General features: G+C 48.9%; 1 non-coding gene across 1 annotated transcript; it reads right to left on the bottom strand.

Moving 5' to 3' along the window:
• Positions 1–10,101: 10,101 nt before the first annotated feature.
• TRNAP-UGG (transfer RNA proline (anticodon UGG)) lies at positions 10,102–10,173 on the bottom strand. Its single transcript has one exon. It is a non-coding gene; the product is annotated as a tRNA-Pro (tRNA).
• Between the last annotated feature and the right edge of the window lie 282 nt (positions 10,174–10,455).

The following is a 10,455-nucleotide window of genomic DNA, read 5'->3' as shown; positions in this document are numbered from 1 at the left end:
GTTTGCCTTGGGATTTTGCTTAGATTTGTCCAATTGGTGTTAAGTTGTGTGACTCTGTATTAGTGCATTTGGGCCTTCAAGGCAATTCGTGCAGTTTCCCCTGTACTGTATTTACTAATAATTCTGTAATAAATCTATTTTTGCCTCATTTTTGACTTAGAACTCAGTTAATAATGCTTCCTAGTTTATTTTGTTTTATTCGGCTGAAATGTATATTCTCCATGAGGAGCGCAGTCTCTAACAGCTAGATCTATTGGAGATTCTGGAGCAAAATTAATTGAGTGAAAATTGAGGTGTTTGAAATATTGGCATTCAGGTGATTATTGGGGTTCACGTCCCACAACTATCAAATCGATATATGAAGAATAAAGTGTGTACATTAGTCGGTTTCTACTCTCAACGTTCAGTGTGAGCACCATCTTGGATATATAAGGAAACGCTGTTTAAAAAAACGAAACTCCTCCAACTGATAACAATAGCAAAAGGGAAGGAATCCACCCTACAGCCCTCGTATCTAATGTAAACTAGAGGCCATTGTAGAATATGGTAACATGCACAGTTAGTTATAATAGATTCTCATGTTAAATGGATTATTGGAATCTATCCAAAATATAGTGTGCACGCTCATGGGTTAGTACTATTGGCATTCAACATAGGCGCCAATTTGGACATATAGGGATGTGCCGTCTCAAGAACCTCTTTTTCAACAAATAACACAAAACAAGAGGAAGAACGGGTAAAATGTACCAAAGCCATATTGTACACCCCAAGTGGTGAGTCCACATACAGCATTCTCCTATGAAAGTCATTAAACCCTTCTATACTCGTGTGTGATATCAAATGATGGCTCCACTCAAACCAGTAGCGACTACTATCAATCACTAGTTAGATCTTGTTTGTGTATGTCCTAATACATCCGAATTAATGTTCCTCACACTCCCTTCAAACATTAAAGTGGAACAACATACAAGTTCCTGCCAATTGATCTTCTCATAATAAATAAATAACCCGAAGACACTCATTAGCAATATTTAAGTTATTGCATGGGGTTGTATTCTTGGTATCGAAAACAGACGCGTTATTAGATACTGTCAGAACCCATTTCAGAAGGTCACAGGCACACAGGGGCTTCTGGGTCCAACAATGGTTGCTGAGGCCTTTTACTTCTGATGTACCGGTGTCCGACCTACTATGGGTCCTGAGAAACTGGGCCAAGTTCTTCTTTTGCACTTGACTCTCAGTGGTATCTGTGGACGAGCAGTCACAAGCTCCCTCAGGAGCAGCAGTGTAAAAACAGGTAAGTGAACACGACTCATAACCCAAAGTGCAGACTGTTGGAACAATAACTCCATGTCCAGTCCAATACTAACAATTATAATAAGAAGTATTTTATGTCTAATTCTACACAGGCAAAATACTACTCATACTTATATGAAAAAACACACTCCCCTTGAGGTCGGGCTCTAGTACTTGTCAGGCAAATCTCTGTCTCGCCCTCTACCTTGTAACGTGCTCAGGTTTATTCCTAATTCACTGGTGGCTGCATCCAGGGAATACGTACTAGTAACCTGTACTCAAGAGCTCCCATTTGACTCTCTAGTTATTAGTTAAAAGTGTCTGTGGTGCTGCAGCACCATTAGCAGCGAGTCCCCCAGGGCCCAATAGGCACAGTTCCATCTTACCCTCTACAGCATTATAGAAGTGGGCCCTCGGGGCAGGGTTACACATCTTTAACTATGCAGGGAACCTTTCCGTCCTAACAGATGCCTTGTTATAGGTCCTCATAAGATCCAACCGCCCGACCAATGAACAAAAAAGAAGGACACAGGTAAAGAAAGTGTCTAGTGCAAGTCCTGGGTACAAGTGAGAGTGGATCTAGCCCTCCAGGTCCCCTCACATATCTCGACAGCAGATGCAGTCCTTCTTCTGTCTTGTCTTCCACGGGACAGTAATCCTACCCACGTCTGCAGCAGTTCCTGTCTGCCTTACAGTAAACAGTTTCACACTGCCCCTCAGGTAAGATCTGCCTGTAACAGGTGAGGCCCCTTGAAGTTAATCACACTCCTGGAAACAGCCCTGCTAGAAATGGGGTCTCTAGTTGGCAGTTGGTTTGCTCCCTGTCCAAGTAGGGACCCTCACTTTAGTCAGGATAAGGGAGATACCCGCTCAGATAACCCCTGCTCACCCCCTTGGTAGCTAGGCATGAGCAGCCAGGCTTATCTCAGAAGCAATGTGTAAAGCATTTGCACATAACACACAGTAACACAGTGAAAACACTACAAAAGGACACCCCACCAGTTTTAGAAAAATAGCCAATATTTATCTATTTAAAACTAGACAAGATACGATAAAAATCCAACATACAGTAATAAAAATATGAGACTTACTCAAAAATACAGTTCCTTGAAATTAATAGCTCCACCTGGGGCTATCACGCGTCGTAATCAACAAAACCAACAGTTCAGGCCAGGCCAGCTACGGTGTCGGGAAGACCCACAAACAGTACCTTGGATTTGTAGGGAGTCGTGAACCTCGCGGTAAGCTCCAGAGAGCAGCGTCACTGACGTCGTGCTGTCGGTTCCAGAATCGGTGCAGGAGTCATCCGGCCCTTGAAGTCACACGCATTGCAGATTGAACTCTGGGCTGATGAAGTCAGGAGCACTGGTGTGGATGGCGTCAGGGCTGCGGTGCGAAGTGGGATGATGCGACATGCGGTGCCCGCAGGTCACGGGGCAGGCAGTGGCTCGCTGATGCCGTCCAGCGGCGTTAGTGAGACCAGGGCTGTGCTGAAGCGCTGTCATCGGTAGGCCCAAGCCGGCAGTGCGGGATGGGACGGTGCTTTGTGACCCTCACGAGCGGTGTCCACAGGCCACGGTGCAGGCAGGGATGCCAAGTGACGGCACTGGAGTGGATGGTGCTGGCGTTGGTGGACCGCGGCTGCGGTGGGGACGGGATGGTGCTTTTTGCTCCTCACGAACGGTGTCCAAAGGCCACGGTGCAGGCAGCGGCACTGGTGTCAGCAGGAGCGTCGTCGTCGAGGAGGCACAGGCTGCGGTGTGAGCAGACGATGCTGGAGTGCGGGGCCCACAGGTTCCGGTGCAAGCAGAGGGTCAGTAAAATTGTCTGATGACGGCATCAGTGAGACCAGGGTCGTGGTGCATTGCGGTGCAAAGCGGGGCAGGTCACGGTACAGGTAAGCAACCTCATTGACGGCTTTGCAGTGATTATTCTTCTTGAACAGCACAAAACACAAAGTTCCCAGTGCTGCAGGTCGAGGAAACTTAAGTCTTTGGTGTCCCTGAGACTTCCAACAGGAGGCAAGCTCTATTCCATGCCCTTGGAGAACTTTCTCAAGCAGGACACACAGCAAAGTTCACCCTTTGCACTCTTTTCAGGCAGAAACAGCAACTGCAGGCCAGTCCAGCAAAGCAGCACAGCAAAGGGCTAGTACTCACAAAACACACAGTTCCCAGTGCTGTAGGTCGAGGAAACGTAAGTCTTTGGTGCCCCTGAGACTTCCAACAGGAGGCAAGCTCTATTCCATGCCCTTGGAGAACTTTCTCAAGCAGGACACACAGCAAAGTTCACCCTTAGCACTCTTTTCAAGCAGAAACAGCAACTGCAGGCCAGTCCAGCAAAGCAGCACAGCAAAGAGACAGTACTCATCCTCCAGCTCTTCAGCTCTTCTCCTTGGCAGAGGTCCCTCTTGATTCCAGAAAGATTCTAAAAGTCTGTGGTTTTGGGTCTTCTTCTTATGCCCCTTTCTGCCTTTGAAGTTGGCAAGTGTTTGCAAGGTCCTTCCTTGTCTGGGACAGGCCCCAGGCGCACACCAGGGGGTTGGAGGCTGCATTGTGTGAGGGCAGGCACAGTCCTTTCAGGTGCAAGCGACCACTCCTCCCTCCACTCTAGCTCAGATGGCTCATCAAGATATGCAGGCTACACTCCCAACCCCTTTATGTCACTGTCTAAAGGAGAGGTGTGAACAGCCCAACTGTCAAACTGACCCAGACAGGGAAACCACAAACAGGCAGAGTCACAGAATGGTTTAAGCAAGGAAAATGCCTACTTTCTAAAAGTGGCATTTTCAAACTCACAATCTAAAAACCAACTTCAGTAAAAGATGATTTTTTTAATTGTGAATTCAGAGACCCCAAACTCCATATTTCTATCTGCCCTCAAAGGGAATCTGCGCTTTAAAGTTATTTAAAGGCAACCCCATGTTAACCTATGAGGGAGATAGGCCTTGCAACAGTAAAACCTGAATTTGGCAGTATTTCACTGTTAGGACATGAAAAACACACCAGTACATGTCCTACCTTTTAAATACACTGCACCCTGCCCATGGGGCTACTTAGGGCCTCCCTTAGGGGTGCCTTACATGTACCATAAGGGAACGTTTGGACATGGCAAGTGTACCCACTTGCCAGGTCGGATTGGCAGTTTAAAACTGCACACACAGACATTACAGTGGCAGGTCTGAGCCATGTTTACAGGACTACTAATGTGGGTGGCACAACCAGTGCTGCAGGCCCACTAGTAGCATTTGATTTACAGGCCCTAGGCACCTCTAGTGCACTTTACTAGGGACTTACTAGTAAATCAAAAATGCCAATAAGAAATAAACCAATCAACAATACAATTTACACAGACAGCCTGTGCATTTTAGTACTGATTAGCAGTGGTAAAGTGCCCAGAGTCCTAAAGCCAACAAAAACTGTTCAGAAAAATTAGGAGGAAAGAGGCAAAAAGACTGGGGATGACCCTGCAAAAAGGGCCAGGTGCAACAAGCCCATATGTTCATCCTGCCAGAGGAACACAAATACTTCCACACACTCAAGGCGTTGGTCTTGCTTTGGAATCAGTTTTCACTTATCAAGGGGGCAACTCATTTGCCAGATGACAGGTGAAGCTCATGCAAATCGGTCTCCAGAGGGTTTAGTGCTGCAGGACCTCCATCAGCAAATTAGCTTTCAAGGGAAAGCGACATCAAGTAGAAACGCTTGTGGGTTGATCATCTCCTAAAGCTGTGTGCAATGAAGGGATTGCCCAGCTGTAGAGGGGAGGGCACTGGGCCTGGTGGAAGCCATACCTTGTGATCTTCCTTCCACTGTGTATGGACCTTCTGCTGACATCCCAACCAGCTACAAGAAACACCTCATGCTCAAGATATGCGTCACAGTCCACATCTCCCTGGGCCTAATCCTTGTATACAGACCACCAATATCACCAGCAACATCACGACTACGTGGCACCCCCTAATTATCAATGGCAGCTCCTTCATCATCTGAGGAAACCTTAACTTTCACCTAAAAGACCGAACCCTCCCAAACCCTCTGACTCTTCTGGAAAACCTTGGCATCACCCTGCATGTTACCACTGACCCACGCAACTACACACCTATTGGAACCAATTTTCTCCTGGATCAGCAACATCTCAGTCATCAAGCCAGCAACCATGATCTGGACAAAAAAATGTCCTTGTGAGTTTCAGCATACCCATCCCAGACCAGGTCAGACCTACCACCATCAGAACTACCAGCCACAGCTGGAAAAGCATCACAGAAGAGGAGTGGGCTTCTGTCCTCTCACTCATCTGCCTGAGCACACCAGCAATGTGCTGAAAGGTACCAAGAACCTCAACAGCTGGATCACTGCATGTGTCACACTCTGACTCCTCTCAAGTGCAACTTACAGGCCACTTGGTGCTCACAGGAACTGAGGCTGTTGAAATACCACTGCAAGCAACTTAGGTGCAATTGGAGAGCAAGTCAAGACACCACAGATAAAGACAAATCGGATCTAAGATGCCACCACCAGCAGATATGAAAGACCAAGCACACAGCTCTTGCAGATCGCATTGATGCCAGCCCTAACAACAGCAAAGAAATCTTTGCCACCATCAAAGATTTCACTGCTCTTTCCATTGTCTCCAATAACATCGCCCCCTAACAAGACCCATGGAAGCAGCTCTCAGAATTTTTCAAAATCACCTCCATATACAGCAATGCAGCCCTCTACTGGACACCGTCACCATCGCAACTTAATCTTCCAGCATGGAAAAAGAATAAATTCTGACCTCATGGCTCGTCATCAACACTGTCAAAATGACTGCTCCAGTTAAGATCATCCACTCTGTGGCCCCATCTGTCCCTTGCCCTCACCACATCTTCACCAAAGGACTCCTACCAAACAGCGAAGCACTAACACCCATCCTCAACTTCTCCATGGACTCAGTCACATTTCCGGACACCTGGAAAAATAACACCATCATTCCCCTGCTCAAGAAACCACCCATTGACCCAGCCATGCTTTCCAACTATAGACCCCTCTGCCTCATACCATACCAGGCAAAGGACTTATACAAAATCTCACTGACCACCACAGCAACCACCGTCTCCTCAATGTCACGTAGTCCAAATTCAGGCCCAACCACTGTACAGAAACAACACTCATCATTTACACAGACAACAGCCAGACGATCCTTGAAAGGGGGAGATGGCAGGCCTCATTCTCCTGGACTTCTCTGCAGAATTTTACACCCCATCCTCATCAGGCACCCGCATGAGATGGCATCAAGACCCGTTATCTGCTGACACTGCTCTTTCTTAACAGATAGAACACAAGCGGTCAGCCTGGCACTTTATTCCTCGGAAGCCTGCAAACTTACCTAAGGGGTGCCTCAAAGTTCATTGCACATCTCCACCCTTTTCAATGCATACATGATTCCCTCTTGCCAACATAACCATGCTCGTGACATCAACATCCTCTTGTCTGCCGACAACATGCACCTCATACTCTTCTTCTCGGACAAGACCCCAAGCACAAAAAGCCAGTTCACACCCTGCATCACCAAAGTCATACCAAAGTCACTAACTGGATGAAAGCCATCGGCCTCAAGCTCAGCACCAACAGGATGTAAATAGTGATCTTTGGTAATAACACCTCAGCATGGGACTCGACCTGAGGCTAGCTGAATGCGGACCCACAACCAGCACCCACGCCAGGAACCTTGGAATAATCATTCACAGCAAACTGGACATGAAAGCACAAGTCAACGGCATCACTGCATCCTGCTTCCACACCAAGAAGATTCTGGGTATGATCTTCAAATGGCTCCCAAGCAATACTAGAAAAACGTTCACCCACGCCCTAGTTATAAGCAAGTTGGAGTACGGGAACAACCTCTACACCGGGATCACCAACCAACTTACCAGAAGACTACAAACCATTCAAACCTCTGCAGACAGACTCATCCTCAACCTTCAACACAGAACTCACATCACACCTAAGGGAGCTTGGCTGGCTTATAATATACAAATGTGCTTATTTCAAACTCTTCACACATTCCAGGCACTACACAGATTAGGCCCCACCTACCTAAACAGTTGCATCTTCTTCTACAACCACCCAGACATCTCCGCTATGCAGGACTCCGACTTGTACACATCCAATGCATCCACAGAACCAAATCAGGAGGACGGACTTCACTTACATCACTCCTAGAGTATGGAACGGCCTCCCACTCCATGTCAGAGCCTCCTCTCTTCTTTTCTGCAAAAAGCTGAAGACCTGGCTTTTCAATCATCCAACCTACCATTGGCAGGGCTAAGCACACACAGCTACTCAATGCCAGGGTACCCTCGTGGGTGATAGTGTGCTTTACAAATACACACACCATAGCAACAAGAGGCTAGCTGTCTGTGGACTCTGCTGAGGCACATGTTGGGCTGGAGTTGAAGGTAAGTCACAGCTCGCTGGGGTTACAGGGGGGCGGGGCGGCACGCAGGGGGGGATATCAAAATGTTTTTTAAAAATACTTTGCTGCATGCCATGCCACTCTGCCGCTCCTCTGTCTCCTCAGCAGGCACAGGCTCCCAGCCTGCCCTGCGGCCAATCCTGATGCTGCTCAGAGCAGCATTGGGATTGGCTGGGAGCACCCAGGCAATCCCAGGCAGACGGGGCCTGTGTCTGCTCTCTCCACACCGGCAACACACTGCTGGGCTGGAGAGAGCACCGTGCGCATGTGTGTTTGGCCGGCTCAAGACGTCCGGCCAAACACACATGCGCAGAGGAGAGTGCACAGTGCACTCCCCTCAGTACTCGTCATCCCCAATGCCCCGCCCCTTTAACAACGAAGGATAATAAACTGTACGAAGGATAATAAACTCTAGTTTATTATCCTTTCGTTGTTAAAGGATTTGCAGTGGTTGCTGCTGGCAGGGGGGCGACGCTCCTGCGCCCATAGCGGAGGAGCGGCCACTGCCCTAAGGTTGGAGTGTGCGCTGTTACTGATGTGGGATGCAGGAGGAGGAGTGGAAGAGAGAAGTTCAAGGGGGCCTCATATTGGTGGAGGTGGTCAGGTGTTTGAAGGATGATACATCTCAGAAGACGTTAGTGAAAGGATTGAAACTTCATCGATTGGTTACGGATGAACTGTCTGAGAGTGGCCCAGATTGGTGGTCCTGGTTCTTTACATAGAAAGATTGTGGCGTTAGCTCGTTTGAGGCATTTTGTTGCCCCTGGGGGTGGAAAGGGCTGTGAGAGAGTGTCTGGAGAGTTCTAACAGTGACAAGGCGCTAAAACTAAGGGCCAGATTTACAAGAAAGTGGCGCACCAGCATTGATGCGCCGCTTTTCTTGTGCTCCTCCCACCGGCACCTAACGACACCATGTGGCGCACCATGGCGCACATTAGGACAATAGAATCAATTTTTTAATGCTATTGTGGCGCTTTGTTGCACTAGCGTCAAAAATGTTGACGCTAGAGTAGCAAAGTGCAAGGAGGCCCATTGGGCTCAATGGGTGCGTCCATTTAATACCTGCTTTGAGTAGGCGTTAAACATGACGCCAAAAACAGCACTCTCAGGTGTCTGACCTCTTCCTGCTCTGGGTCCACCTTTGCTGTTACCTCCCATGTGTGTAAGCACAGACGTGTAGGGTGGGTGGGGTCTGGGCCCGGCTGCTGGTGTCCTCACAATCCCCTCACACGTGGGAGTGCACACGTTTCACACTCGTGTGCACTCCCACGGCTCACCCTGGGCCACGGCTCTGTCTCATTAGGGGGGGTTGCACAGAGGGACTGAGGGGACACTGCCCCGCCCCGCCCCCCCCCCAGCTGGAGGAGGGAGCTGGACTGGGAAGAGGAAGAGAGGAGGCAGAAAAAGTCAAGGTGTCCGAGTGGCTGAGAAAGGAGCTGCTTTGGACTGGAAAGCAGAGGAAACAGAGCAGAGTTTGTAAAAGTCCTTGGAGCCGGATTTGTGAGCTGAGGAGGTCAGTTCTTCCACTCCAGTCCTCCGCTCCACTGACTGACCTATGGAAGGCTCCAGTAGAGACTCCCGAGAAGGCATCACGTGAGATCAGAAACCAGCCCACCCCTACACCGCTCCCATCTCACCGGTTCCGTTCGGTGTCTGACCCGTCAGACCTCACTCAATCCCTCCACTTCGACCCCCTTTTCACCAGGGTCAGTTTGGTGTCTGGCCCGTCAGACATCAGTCAACGGCTGACTCCAGCATCACCTCCCGTTGTCACCAGCCTCAGGTGTCTGACCTCTTCCTGCACTCTCTCCTGCCCCTTCTGTTCCCCCGTACTCCAATGTGTATAGGTACAGACACTCGCAGGGGGGGTGGGAGGGGGGCCGGAGGACAGAACAGGGTCATGCATTATATGTGCGTCTCACGAGCAGACACTCCATGGAACACACCGTCCTCTTACCCCTCAGCTGGGTGGGGTCTGGGCCCGGCTGCTGGGGTCCTCACAATCCCCTCACCCTTCCCAGTGTCTCACTCTCCTGTGCACCCCCACGGCTCACCCTGCTGCCCCCAGAGTGTGGGTTTAACACGAGATGTGCATCCCCTGCTGTAGGATTCTGCGCATGTAACATACAGTCCCCCTCCAATGCTGATGTGGCTGGGTAGCCCCCCTGCTCCAGCTGTTTCTGCAGCTGCACCGCTGGTCTGGGGCTCTGATTCTAGTGCAGCCGGTCCTGGGTTGAAATTCACAACCATTAGAGGTTATTTCAAAGTAGTTTGCTTCCTGAATCGTCTACTTTCTATTTATTGAAAAGTGCCTTTAAAAATGAGTAAATTTAGGAAAAGAAAAGAGGGCTCGTCCGGGATTTGAACCCGGGACCTCTCGCACCCAAAGCGAGAATCATACCCCTAGACCAACGAGCCAGCTGACAGATGCTCCTTAAACATGATATGTGCTGTGTCTATCATGGAGCAATTAATGTTTTTTTATTGTACCAACCTTAGATATGGCCCGGGAATCCCAGAGAACAGGAGGAGGCTTCATAAGAGGGTCTTCTGACACAGATAATCTGAATTTAGAAATGAAAGAAAATATCTGCTTCATTTATTCAAAACTGAAAACTGAAAGGGAAACATCCATCACAGATTGTGTGCGAGGATCACACATTGCGTCTGTGTAGCTTATAAAGGACCAGTCCTTAGTCC

Source organism: Pleurodeles waltl, unplaced genomic scaffold (assembly GCF_031143425.1).
Source record: "Pleurodeles waltl isolate 20211129_DDA unplaced genomic scaffold, aPleWal1.hap1.20221129 scaffold_86, whole genome shotgun sequence".
Taxonomy (NCBI): Eukaryota; Metazoa; Chordata; class Amphibia; order Caudata; family Salamandridae; genus Pleurodeles; species Pleurodeles waltl.
This window is presented reverse-complemented; position numbering and strand designations above follow the sequence as displayed.